General features: G+C 40.4%; 1 protein-coding gene across 4 annotated transcripts in view; it reads right to left on the minus strand.

Annotated features, from left to right (window-relative positions):
• LOC106090219 (anosmin-1) overlaps positions 1–14589 on the minus strand; it is a 54734-nt gene that overhangs the window by 37673 nt on the left and 2472 nt on the right. Inside the window, exon 1 of one of the 4 annotated variants that reach the window (XM_059363562.1) lies at positions 11919–11940. The exons of the other annotated variants lie outside the window; for them this stretch is intronic. The gene's annotated coding sequence lies outside the window, so the exon portion shown is untranslated. Of the gene's footprint in view, positions 1–11918; positions 11941–14589 lie in introns of those variants that run through there. 4 annotated transcript variants of the gene reach the window in all.

A 14589-nucleotide genomic window follows, 5' to 3' on the forward strand; every position in this document is an offset into this window, starting at 1 on the left:
GGATAGCTTTATGCGTTCGATAGCTATCGTGGTTTCCACAGGCAGACGAGCGCACGGACGAACGGAGGGATAGACATGGCTGGATCGACTTCGAGGGTCAAGACGACGATCAAGAATATGTACTTATAGGTGTCGAGGTATGTCCCCTGTGCTATGATGGTGGGTGGTAATATGGCTTAAAGCAATTTGGAATTAGTTGTGGACCGATCGGTAGTCTTAGAGGTGGAACCATCTCTCCTCGCGTGTGTTTCAAATCAAGGCCACAACGATATAACACTCTGTACTACTCAGTATTTGTAGCTTTGCAAAGCTACAGCATTGCAGTTAAAGTGTTTGAATATGTAAAGCAATCTTTGAAAGTAGTCCACTCAGTACAAGTACTGTAATTCTTAAAAAAAACCCTTTCAGACTCTACGTTGGTTTATTTTGGGAGCTATGAGCCGATTTGGATCCTGCTTGGATACTATAATCACATTCTTTGACAAGTTACTGCCAAGTGGACAGGGTGCCGAGCTTGGTCGTACTAACATCATAAAGGAGTTTTCGCAATGAATTCGATATATGTACAACCTACCAATGTACGACCCTTGAAGCCTCTGGCTTGATTTTTCCATTGTAAAAGTTCTTTGTTCATTAAGCTCGTCTTGAAAGGGAAATAAAAATGAAAATATTTGCTGTTGTTGAAGCCACATACTAGAATGTGGGGGTAGCGATCCTTGTTAAGCTAACTATGGAGAGTAAAGTCTGTCGGGTGCATAGACTCGATCGTTGTATAAGAATTCCGCCCTTTACTGGCTTAAGAAGTCTAATCGGGAGATCGGTTTATATGAGAGCTATATCAGGCTATAGACCGATTTCGACCATACGTACTTGCCAAAGAAGTTGGATAAGATATCGGTGTGTTAATCAATTCTAAAGTCACAATGATAAGGTTCAATTATATCTCAGACTTGTATATAAAAATTTCTTTTCTCCTTTCTTGGTCATAAGGCATGTTTAGTATGTTTAGATTGTCTACCTTATGTTGTTTACCCAGATAGTACAAACTATTTGATATAATACATCTCAGTTGGCAATCCTGGATTCGTCTTTTTTGTTTGGTAAAACACATTTAACTAAACGAAAATATTATTTTTAACAGTTTTTTTTTGCATAAAAAATATTTTGTTGTTTGTGGCAACACTGGACATGTCTCCTAGATCAACTTCGAATATTACCAAAAGAATGACAAACAATTACCCATGCAAGAAGAGAGCGAGAATGAGCAAGCTAGCAGACAAGTAAGTGTGAGGAAGAGAGATAGACATTTTTTTAAAGAATTTTTATAAGGTTTCCCAAGAATATTTTCAAGGTGTTACATGTGTAAGCACAAACTTAAAACACCACCCATTCATCCTATCCCCTGCCGTTTTGGTGGGATTTTTCACAACAAACACTTTACAAGCGCTCCAATCATATGTGAAGTTGTTTAGTAAGTCATCGTCATCGTTGTCGTTGTCGTTGTCATTCATGCAGGCTTTCTTTCGTTCATCATTGTCAACATAATCATCCTGTGGTGTAAAAACTAAGTTCTTACATACGCACATACACACGCATACACACACACACACACACACAAACATGGCAGTATTGTAAGTTCAAAACAAGGCATTGGCGATTGACAGGCAACTAAATGAGTGTGCGTTTTGTATATGGTGGCGTCGTTGATAACAAGCATCGTAAGAAAAGGGGAGAAAGAGAGGAGATGAACGACATTCAACGACATGAAGGAATGAGAAATTTTAAAATGCAAATATTTTTACAAACTAAAAATGTGTTTCGCTATATTTGCTGCTGTCACAAAACCTACAACGACATCAATATCAATAGCAACAACATTGATGTTATCTTCATTATTGAGATCATCATCATCATCATTATCTGTTGCCTTAGCAGCAGCTTCAGAAGCAGCTGCGATGGCAGCATCATCATCATCATCTTTATTACCATCGCCTTCAGTAAGCGCATCTGCATATCTCCCAGTTTTGTAAAGTTGAAGAAGAGGAATTTCCTTGTAAAAACAAACACGTTGAACTAAGAACAAGCTGAGAGACAACAACAACAAACAAAAACACATCAATTGCAAGATACGCAGCAAGATAAAAACAACAACAACAACAGCGTCAGCGCCAACTTCAACAACAACATTGCGCACAAAAAGAAATAGATTTCAATTAAACATGCAATTTTTAAATGACACGCAACGAACACTCACTCATTGCACACCACTGGTTGCCACCGGCGTCGACAGCATACATATGCTGCAAGGCGTGGGTTGGCCAAAAAGTTTTGTGATCGTTTCACCCTTTTTTTAAGGTTTTACAAAAAAGAAAGAAGTTTTCCGCATACTTTATTTGCCTGCAGAAGAGAGCGCAAGAGTGCGAGAAAAATTTTGAGTTTGCATATTGAGAGCCTCCAAATTTCTACTAGAATTTTTTTCCCAGTAGCAATTTGAATGCGGCCCATATCAGTATAGATTTAGATTTAGCTCCCATATAATCAGATCTTCCGATTAGACATATTAAGCCGCTGGAAGCCGCAATTGTTATTCGATTTGGCTGAAATTTTGCACATAGTGTTCTGTTACGACTTCCAATAACCGCTACATGTACCATTAATATCGGTCTATAACCTTTAAAAAACTCCCATATAAACCCATCTCCCGATTAATATTCTACTGCCCAAAGGAAGTTGAAATTTGCCGAATGGGCAGAAATTTTATACGTAAAGTACCCATCAACTATGCTTGGATAAATTTTTAGTACAATCCATGGTGGTGTTGGATTCCGGCCGAAATAAGCATATTTTTACTTGTTAGGAGCTGAGCCAATCAGTAGCAATCTCCTATAGTGAGATGTTAAAATGCTCTGGGAGGTGTTTTTTTAAACAGCTAAGAAAAAAATTTACATTTTGTTGTGCCTAATGGTAACTTTCTCACTATGCAAATTTTTGACATTTCTGCCAGAGCAAAAACAAGCCAAGCTATTTTAAACAACCAAAATTTATTTTCAAGTTTTTTGCCTGTTTGGGCGAATATCATTAGATTTTAAAATTTTTTTGTTGTTTCTTTTTCGAGCTCAATGGTCAAAGATTTTTTTTTGCAAAAGGAAAAGGAAAGCCAGAGATAGCAACACAACACGAAGAAATTTGGCACAGTGTGTTTTGGTAGACCCCTACCCATTCCTGTTAAATGTGGTCCAGATCGGACTATATGGATATAGCTGCCTTATAGACTGAACTCCCGATATAAAGTAGTGAGTCAATAAAAGGAGCATTTTTCCTCCTATTTCGATGAAATTTGACACGGCGAGTTCTGGTACTCCCCTAAACCCTTTTGTGGATCGGACCATATTTGAATATTGCTGCCATATATAGACCGATCTCCCGATATAGAGTATTGAGCCCATAAAAGGAGCATTTTTCATCCGATTTTGATGAAATTTAGAACAGTTTATATGGGGGCTATATGCAAATCTGGACTGATATAGCCCATTTGCAATCCCCAATGACCTAGATCGACTCAGAATGTCGAGCATTAGTGAAGATACTACCAAGGTGAAAAATAGTTTTGTGATACCTTATCAGAGGTCCTTAGCGTTTAAAATTGAAAAGAACATCATGCGGTTTGCGGTATTCCCACCAAACTTACTTATATTTTATATTTCTTTGAAACGAATTTTAAAAATTTCCCATCCAGCCGACGTAGTTTGTACGAATGCACCCCAATGAATGAGTGTATCAGTGTCGAAGTACTTACACTCTGTTCTGACTGCGTATGAATCACACACATATTGAATTGTACCTATAAACCAAAAGCAAACAAAACGACTAAACTACAGCAGCGACGGACGACGACATCGAGGAATAACATCACATTCGGGGAAATTGGAACACCCACACGCATTTAAACAAACATTTAAGCTTACGCTCTTCTCTTCTTCAAACGCACCCGTGTGTGGTTGGTGTAAACACTATGCGAGTGTTAATACGCCATACGTCGTCACTTGTACTTGCGATGCAATTCAATGCAACGCAATGCAATTGATTTACATACGGGCGTTTGTTGTCTTGTCTCTGGTCTCTGGTTGTGTGTGTGCCTGTGTGTGTGCGTGTGCATGGGTGAATGAGGATGGATGGATAGATAGATGGATGCCTCAATAATTGAGTGCCTGGGTACGTGCGTGCTTATTTATTACGCATTGCAGTACACAGAAAAGTGTGTTCTCGCAAATGTGAGAATACCATTGCGAGTGTGAGTGCGTGTGCGTTTGCAATGCAAAGCAATCAGCTTAGCTGGCATTTTGTCACTATTACAGTATTTGTGTGTTATTAAAACCGATAATCGTATGCCTTGAGCGCCAACAAACAATAAGCCCCTTCGATGTTTTAAACGCTGTGTGTCGTCGTCGTCGCCTTCTTCTTCTTCCTACTCATCATCACCATCATCATAACAAGACCATTAGATATAACCGACAAACAAACCAATCAACCAACTTAACATCCCCATGTGGCTGGGCAGGGTAGCTTGGATAGGATAGGGCAGGGCAGAGCAGGCTGACTGCCTGGCAGCCATCCATCCATTCATTTATGCACCTCACTTAACCTAAAGATCAGTCACTGCCGCAGAACGCGTAATAATCACCCATAGACCCCAATTCGAACGGAATTCAATTAGAATTAGAATTAGACTATGTGCAAACGCACTTTTGCGCCTCGCTGACTACCTGCTTTGCTTGTGGCTGCTTGCGTTTGTTAATAGCCCCATGGTTGATGATTGCCAATTCATTGATGCGATTCATGCAATTGTCACCAAAACGGCACAGTGATGTTGGTGTGAGAAAAATTCTGCAATTTTTGAAGGGATGGTGCATTTTTTTTATGAAAACTAGAATAGCAAGCGGTGAGGTGTTTACCAGATAATATGCAGGGCCCTAGGCGTTCCGGAAGCCTATTGGAGGACCCTTTGGACCCAAAACATAGCCATTTATTTGTAGGCTCCCTAACCCTATTTACAATTTCGTTAACATATCTCTATACTTATGAAATTACAGGCTTAGGCCATATAGCAGTACCCGGCTAAAGAAAAATAAGACAGCATAAACCAATAAATTGCAGAATGAAGCATAATTTGAATAAATCAATCATAGAGGATTAAGTCTCCCTTGGATAGATGGTAAGGAAAGGCTGGAGGCAGGAGTAGAGTAGAGTAGAGTAGAGTAGAGTAGAGTAGAGTAGAGTAGAGTAGAGTAGAGTAGAGTAGAGTAGAGTAGAGTAGAGTAGAGTAGAGTAGAGTAGAGTAGAGTAGAGTAGAGTAGAGTAGAGTAGAGTAGAGTAGAGTAGAGTAGAGTAGAGTAGAGTAGAGTAGAGTAGAGTAGAGTAGAGTAGAGTAGAGTAGAGTAGAGTAGAGTAAAGTAGAGTAGAGTAGAGTAGAGTAAAGTAGAGTAGAGTAGAGTAGAGTAGAGTAGAATAGAGTAGAGTAGAGTAGAGTAGAGTAGATCTAGAATTTAAATCAAACCAGTGAGGGAAGGCAAAAGTTGAGCGGTGCCGACCCTACAACTACCTTATAAGTACAAAGTGGGAGCTATATCTGATTCTGAACCAATTTTAATAGACCTTGGCGGATGTTTCCAGATGGGTTATTAAACAAGCCGTATCAAATTTCGAGCAAAGCAAATTTGTTCAAATTGTAATACCAACGGTTTCCTCGATGAGTATCACAATATGCAAGGAGTTCGGTCGAAATCGGTTGAGATTAAAAGAATCCATATAGAGATGGGTTTATATGGGATCTAATCAGACTATGGGACTAGGCCATACTTGGTACAAGTGTTGGAGGTCAAAGCAGAAATCATAAAGGAAACATTTTAGATAAACCGGATAAGTATTGCACCTTCTAGATGCTCAAGGATTGAAATGGGAAGGTCGGTTTATAAGAGAACTATATCATGTTATGAACTCATTAGGACCATACATGGCATGGCTGCTTGAGGACATAACAAAGAAAATTTTCAGCAAATCGGATAAGAATTGGACCAAATACAAATAGAGACCTCTATAGATCTCAAAATTTTAAAACGGGAAAATTTTTTTCCTGGCATGGATATTGGTTGCAACAGAAGTTTTTCTGCAAAATTTCAGCCAAATGGGCTAAGAATAGCCCCTCCTAGAGGCTCACGGAATATAATCCGCAGATCGGTTTATATCGGAGCTATACCTAAACATGGACCAATTTGGCCTATTTACAATCCCAATCGACGTACATCAATAATAAGTATTTATGCCAAATTTCGACTTTCATGACGTACGGACAGTCGGGCGGTGGATTACGGCTAGATCGTCTTAGACCAATACTTCGAGGTCAATGTTTTCAAGGGAACATTAGCTGAGAGCAACCGGGCGCGTCCACAGGTTGCTGATAGTGAAAAGCTTCGTTTTTATGCAGAGTAGCTGCAAATGCGGCCGCGGGCAGTCAGCAATTTCGAGAGAATGGTCTTAGTGAGGAGTCAGGTGGCACTGACTCTTACTTAAATACTGAGTGCCAATGTTACACGAGATGATAAGGCGAGTTATTGGCGCCTTTAAATAAACAATGGCTAACATCGGCGTTTGCTCCTAGGATAGGGGCGGCTGGAGGCGAGTGTCGGATCTTGGAGCAAGCGGCTCGCGACACTTAGGGATACATGTGTGATCCCACAAAACCCATGCGGGGCACTGGGCCAGTAACCCGCCCTCATGAAATTACAATTACTCTGAGAAAGAAAATAATAGGAAAAACGGAGCCCCCTAACGTTGTCGACCCACGCAAACGAAAAAAAGGACCATGATTTGCGGATCTGCACCTGTAATGTCCGGACTCTTTATAGAGAAGGTGCAGTATACGCACCGGATGTATTGAAAAAGTACAAGGCAGATATTACCGCCTTACAGGAAGTGCGATTAGCGGGGAATGGCGTCACAACAGCACCAAACGGTAACGAACTATGCTATAGCTGCCATAACACGAGACATGATTTTAGCTGTGGTTAGTCGGAGACTGAAACACCTTGTCTCCAGCTTACTCCAGTGGATGAGAGACTAGCCACAATCCGCATAAATGCCGATTTCTTTAACATCAGCCTTATTTATGCCCATGCCCCGACGGAAGACAAGGACAAGCAGACCAAGTATATTTTCTATGAGCGCCTTAAGAGAGATTACGACCGCTGCCCCCCCCCCCCCCATGATATTAAAATCGTTCTGGAAATAGGGAAAGAAAATATATTTGGTCCAACAGTCGGAAAATTTAACCTACACGAAGAAAGTTCCCATAATGAATTGAGGCCAATAGATTTCGCCGCAGCAAAAAACATGGTAGTTAGCACTACCAGATTTCAAAAACATGGTAGTTAGCACTACCAGATTTCAATATCGAAGGATTCACACGGCAACATGGTTGTCACCCGATCAAAACACAAGAAACCAAATTGATCGTCTTGTAATAGATGGCGAGGAAAGTACACAGCAGGGAAGCTGGAAGCTAAAAAGCTGCAAAAATAACAGATGGCAACAGCATGCTCCACTTGACTGACCCAATTGCTTGATGAAAGCTCTCCTTCTCCCTCCGGCACGAGATAGCTCTGAGCACCACACAGACTGGAGCTACCGGGCGCGTCCACAGGTTGCAGATAGTGGAATGCTGCATACGGAGTAGCTGCAACGGCAGTCGCGGACAATCAGCGGTAACGAGGGGAGAGTCTCAATGAGAGGCCGAGCGGCACTGGCTCTTGCAGAGACAAAGAAGGAAATCTGGTAACTGATACAGATAGTGTGCTGAGGATATGGAAAGAACATTTTAATAAGCTGCTAGTGTCCGACGATGGCGCGAAAGAGGATACCGCAGAACTAATCCCTGATGATGGTATAGAAGGTCTACCTCCTAGTCAGAACGGAGACTCGACAACAAGGCAGCAAGAGCCGACGGGTTGCCCCCTAAACTATTTAAGACCGGAGGCGACACGCTGATAAGTCTACCTCCTAGTCAGAACGGAGACCCGACAAGGCAGCAAGAGCCGACGGGTTACCCCCTAAACTATTTAAGACCGGAGGCGAGACGCTGATAAGGAGTATGCATCACCTTATCTGGGCAATCTGGCTAGAAGAACGCATACCCGATGATTGGAATCTTAGCATACTTTGTCCCGTACACAAGAAGGAAGACAAGACGAAATGTGCCAACTACAGATGAATAAGTCTGCTCCCCATTGCATACAAGATACTCCCGAGCGTGCTATGTGAGTGAGATAATTGGGCCCTATCAACGCGGCTTTAGACCTGGTAAATCCAACCTGGAGCAGATTTTCACACTACGCCAAAATCCTGGAATAGACCCGAGAAGGACAAATCAAACCTACCATCTCTTTGTTGACTACAAAGCCGCTTTCGATACCCCTTTACGTTCAAAGGTAGCTCAAGCCATGTCTGAGTTTGGTGTCTCTGCAAAATTAATAAGACTCTCCGAATCGTTCAATACCAAATGAGGTTTCAGGCAATAATGCAGCTTATCGTGTGATCTCTTTAATAAACTGTTGGAGGAGATTAAACGACGACATCGACATCATAGGTCGGGCACCGGATGTAGTAACTGCAGCCTTTGAAAGAATCGTAAAAGAATCAGAGAGAAGGGGTCTGGTAGTAAGTGGAGATAAAACGAAATGGATCCTATCAACTCCCAAAACGCCAACCGATCAAATAAACAAAATGGAGAATGTTGGGAACCACAACCTTGAGATAGTCAGCAACTTCATCTTATCTCACCGCCGTAACCGAAACGAATGACACCAGTTTTGAGATAAAGCGAAGAATAACACTGGCAAACAGATGCTTCTTTGGACTAAGTAACCAGTTTAGAATCAAGGTCACCTCTCGACAGACGAAGATTACACTATACACGACACCGATACTACCCGTGTTGTTATATGGTTCTGAGGCATGGGTACTGGTGAAAGCAGACGAGTCAGTGCTTGGAGTGTTTGAGAAAAAGATTCTTTCGTAAAATATATGTTTGCCTTAATGGAGAATATAGGCGTCGTATGAACCACGATCGGTATGAGCTGTATGACGACGTAGTCACACGTATGAAAATACAAGGGGTGCCTTAGCAAGGTCATGTTGTCAGAAGAGATGAAGATGCTACAGCAATGAAGTCCTTTGAAGGCAAACACGATGGTACACGCAAAACCGGAAAGACCAAAAGTCCGATGGAAAGATCAAGTGGTGGGGGAAACCTCGAAACTTGGTGTCATAGATTAAAAAATGAGCGCAGAAGATGGAGGCGCTGGGAAAAACTCTTCTACTTTCGATTAATGGAACAAATGTTCTGTCTTAGCCAATTAAAGTAAGCAAGTACAAGCGGAATGACGAAGTTAGTATAGTCCCTTCCTATGGTGGAGGGTATAAAAAAACATTTCAATGAGTTTATGCAAACACAAACAGACCGAACGAACCTTTAATATAACAAGTGAGAGCGTGCTAAGTTCTATCGGTCCGAGTCTTATATACCTTCCACCATGGATCGAATTGTCGAGTTCTTTGCGCGGTATCTCTTTTTAGGCAAACAAAAAATAAAGGACAAGAATTATTACGCTATTGGCCATATATCAAGTTAAAGTCCGATTCGGACCATAAGTCAATTGAATGTTGAAGACCATAGTAGAAGTCATTGGGTAATATTTCAGTCCCTTCGGATAAGAATTGCTCCCTCTAGTGGCTCAAGAAGTCAAGTTCCAAGATCGGTTTATTGGGTTGCCCAAAAAGTAATTGCGGGTTTTTCAAAGGAAAGTAAATGCATTTTTAATAAAAATTAGAATGAACTTTAATCAAATATACTTTTTTTAAACTTTTTTTCTAAAGCAAGCTAAAAGTAACAGCTGATAACTGACAGAAGAAAGAATGCAATTACAGAGTCACAAGCTGTGAAAAAAATTGTCAACGCCGACTATATGAAAAATCCGCAATTACTTTTTGGGCAACCCAATATATGGCAGCTATTTATATCAGGTTATAGATCTTAATCTTATAGATTAAGACTAGGAACCGCATAAAACTAGGAACCGATGATCGACTCAAGGAGTCAAATCGGGAGATCGACTTATATGGTAGCTATATCAGGTTATAGACCGATTTGGACCGTACTTGGCACAGTGTTTGAAAGTCATAATTTCGGCTTCCAGGGGCTGAAAAAGTCAAATCGGGAGATCAGTTTATATGGGAGCTATGTCAGGTTATAGACCGTACTTGGCTTAGTTGTTGGAAGTCATAACGGAACACTATCTGCAAGATTTCAGACAAATCGGATAAAAATTGCGGCTTCCAGGGGCCCAAGAACATAAATCGAGAGATCGGTTTAAAATAGGACCTATATCGGGTTATAGGCCGATTTGAACCATACTTGGCATAGTGTTTGGAAGTCATAAGATTACACTATGTTCAAAATTTCAGCCAAATCGGACAAGAATTGCGGCTTCAAGGGGCTCAAGAAGTCAAATCGGGAGATGGGTTTATATAGAAGCTATATCAGGTTATAGACCGATCTGAACCATACTTGGCACAGTGTTTGGAATTCATTAAAGAACACTCTGTGCAAAATTTCAGCTCAAGAAGTCAAATCGGGAGATCGGTTTATATGGGAGCTATATCTAAATCTGAACCGATATGACCCATTTGCAATCCCCAACGACCTACATCGATATTAAGTATCTGTGCAAATTTTCAAGCGGCTAGCTTTACGCGTTCGACCTCTATCGTGGTTTCGACAGACGGACGGACGGACATTGCCAGATCGAATCAGAATGTCGAGATGATCCAGAATATATATACTTTACGGGGTCCCAGATCAATATTTCGATGTGTTACAAACGGAAACACTAGGTTAGTATACCCCCATCCTATGATAGAGGGTATAAAAAAATCAAGAAGCAGATAAAATCTCGAAAATTATTTTGAAAAATTCTACCAAACTTAAATTTCTATAAAATTTAAATAAAAAATCCAAATTTCATAGAAAATTATTTATGATAATGAGATTTTTAGCAATAATTTTTTTATTTTATCAAAAAAAAATGTTGGCATTTGACATTCCTTAATAGCTGCTGGGCCATTAAGAGCTTAATGCATTGAATTTCCTACTGCCATAAGTACTGCACACAAAGTAAGAGGGTACATGTGTACATACATATATGGATTGTTTCGTACTAGGCTTTCTTTTACTACTTATTTTCCCCCCATTTGAGATTGTTGTTGTTGCTGCTATTTTTTGTTTGTTTTGTTTTCTGCTGTTTTGTGTGTAAGCGTTTTGGATTTCAATTGACAATGTTCTTATAATATTAAGCCTCTAAAGTATCCTCTTAGGTCCTGCATTTCAAAGGTAACGATTTAGAAGAAAACCACAGTGCACCACGCTGTGAATGGGTTCTTTGGATGGGATGGGGATGCATGCATGCATGCAGGCAGGCAGGCAGGCAGGCTTTTATACTCGTAGAGGATGATGATGAAACATTCAGTTATTTTAAATATTTATTCATTTGAAGTGCTGGGCAATCATCGGTAGAGGCCAACAAGAATGGCAGGAGGCTTTGTTTTTGTTTTTTTTTTACATGTTGTTGCACAATGACATTGTTGTTGGTGTTGCTGTGTTGTAGTTGATTGTCGCAACGTTGTTTGTTGGTGGTATTGCTGGCCTGCCTGCCTGCCTGCTTGCCTGACTGTCATCAATTCTTGTAGTTTTATTGTGGGGATACGTAAACGACACATGTGGTCGGTTTGGCTGTTGGCTTGTGTGTGCGTGTGTGTGTGAGCTGTTGTGCGTATGTGTTTGTTTCGTTTGTTATTTTAAGGATTATTACACTTAATTAAAACTGTTAGGCTTGTTTTGTTGACACTTTTGTTTTCCGTTTTCTGTTTCACACTTCAGAAAAAAGCAACAAAAAAAAAACAACAACAGAAAAAGAAAACCTCTGACGTTCTTCCTTGATGTGACACTGCTGCACCACACAGTATGACATTACATGGTACGCTTGTGCCTTGCTCTTGTTCTCTCTCTCTGTCTCTCTCTCTCTCGCTCTCGGTTTCTCTTTGTTTCATTGGTCTTTAACTCCCCCACAGGCGCCCTCGGTAAAACATTCAATGGTTACCCTACGTCCGTCCGTCCGTCCGTCCGCCTATCTGTCTGTTTGTTTGTTAGTGCTCCCCGCCCGTTGGGGACCGTTAGTGTGTCTTAAGCAAAAATCAATAAATTGCGTTCAATTTAAATGTGTTCTATGCAAATTCTTCACAACAAGAAACCTGAGTCACTGCTGCTGCTGCAGCTGATGGTGATGCATCGCACACTTACACTGAAAAATAAAATTGCTAAAACATATCCATTTTGATCGGATGAACAGTTATTAATTTAAAACCAGTGACAACTTTGCCAAGTTCGGCCGGGCCTAATATTGCCAACCCGCCGCCATAGATTGTGCCAAAAAAATATACAAACTGAACTGAACCAAATTTCTGCCATAACAGACTAATTGGAAATGGATTTTTATGGGAGCTACATCAGAATATACTTACCATGGATGTAGGAAGTCATAAGAAAACACTAAGTGCAAAATTTCACCCAAACCTACCAACAGTTGCGGCATCTAGGGTTCAAGAAGTCAAATCGGGGATCGGTTTATATGAGAATTATATCAGGTTATACACCGATTTGGACCATACTTGGCACGACCATTGAGAGTTGCAGCAGAACATGACGTAAACATTTTTTTCCTAATTGGATGACATTTTGTGGGGCTTCTAGGGCCTCAAGATGTCAAATCGGGAGATTAAATTAAAATTAAAAATACGTAAGCAAAATGGATTTCTTTTTACTTGGGGTACCAAAATAGAAAAAAATCTTAAAGGGGACATAACTGAAAGCTCATTTGTCAACGACAGGTGTCACAGACACATATGATTAGTACCGTTAGTTTTAAATAAGAGGAACAAATAAAGCAATTACTGTAAAAATTAAAGGAGTGCATCTAAAAAAGGCTGACTTGAGCCGCTCTAATGCTTTTTCAGGGGTCTTCGATGAAGTGTCCTGAATCAAAAAAGCAAAATTTCGGGCGCACGAACTTCCAATTTTTGGAATAATTTGTAAAAAATTATTTTTCGGCCCCTTTTTGGAAACAGGGTTATTTATTATAATTAACAAGTAAAAACGTGTTAAGTTCGTCCGTGGCGAACTTTGTATACCCACCACCATGGATAAATTAACCATCCTCTCGAATAGCATCTCCACTCATTCATAGTTATATGCAAATGGGGGCTGGTCTGGATCATATTTGATTCAGGTCCAGAAATCGGGCAAAACATACGCTTTTTTTTAAGATCGGTCTATATGGCAACTATATCTAAATTAGGTCTGATCTGGACCATATTTGTGACAGATGTCGGAGGCATAATACAAGTCACTGTGTCAAGATCCAGCGAAATTGGGTAATATATGCAGCTTTTATGGGCTCAAGCCCCTTAATTGGCAGATCGCTCTATATAGCAGCTATATCTGATCTGAACAATATTTGATTCGGATATCGATACGCTTAAAATTTCAACGAAATCGAATAATAACTGCGGCTTATATGGGCTTAAGACCCTTAATCAGCAGATCGGTCTTAATGGCAGCTATATCTAAATATGGTCCAATCTGAACCCTATTTGAGTCGAGTGTCGAGAGGCTTAAAACCTCTCACTGACTCAAATTTTAGCGAAATCGGATAATAATTACAGCTTTTATGGGCTTGAGACCCCCTCAATCGGCAAATCGGTCTATATAACAGCTGTATTTAAATATTTTACGATCTGGTCCATATTAGAGTGTGATAACGGAAGGGTTAAAACAACTCACTGTTTCAAGTTACAGCGAAATCCGTTTATAAATGCAGCTTTTATGGGCTCAAAACCCCCCAATCGCCAGATCGGTCTGTGCATGCCAGCTATATCTGAATTTGGACCGATCTGAATCATATTTGAGTCAGATATCGGAAGGTTTTATTTAACTCACTGTTTCAAATTTCAGCGAAATCGGATAAAATTTTTTTTGCAGTTTTTATGGACTTAAGTCGGGAGATCGGTCTATATGACAGCTATATCTAAATATGGTCTCAACCATATTTGAGTCTGTGTCGGGAAGCTTAAAAAATTTCACTGCTTTCAATTTCAGCGAAATCGGATAGTAAATGCACCTGTTACGGGCTTAAGACCCTAAATCGGCATATAGGTCTATATGCCCGCTATAGGTAAATATGGTTCGATATGACCCTTATTCGGTTTGAATATCGGGCCCCTAGTGCAACTTCCTGTTTCAAATTTCAGCGAAATCGGACAAAAAATTAGGCTTTTACGTGTTTAATACCCTAAATCGTCAGATCGGTGTATATAGACGGAGGGACGGACACACGGACGGACAGACCCACGGATAATAATTGCACCCTCTGGAGGCTCAAGAAGTAAAATCGGGATATCGGTTTATATGGGAGCTATATTAGGTTA

This window comes from Stomoxys calcitrans, chromosome 2, assembly GCF_963082655.1.
Source record: "Stomoxys calcitrans chromosome 2, idStoCalc2.1, whole genome shotgun sequence".
Taxonomy (NCBI): Eukaryota; Metazoa; Arthropoda; class Insecta; order Diptera; family Muscidae; genus Stomoxys; species Stomoxys calcitrans.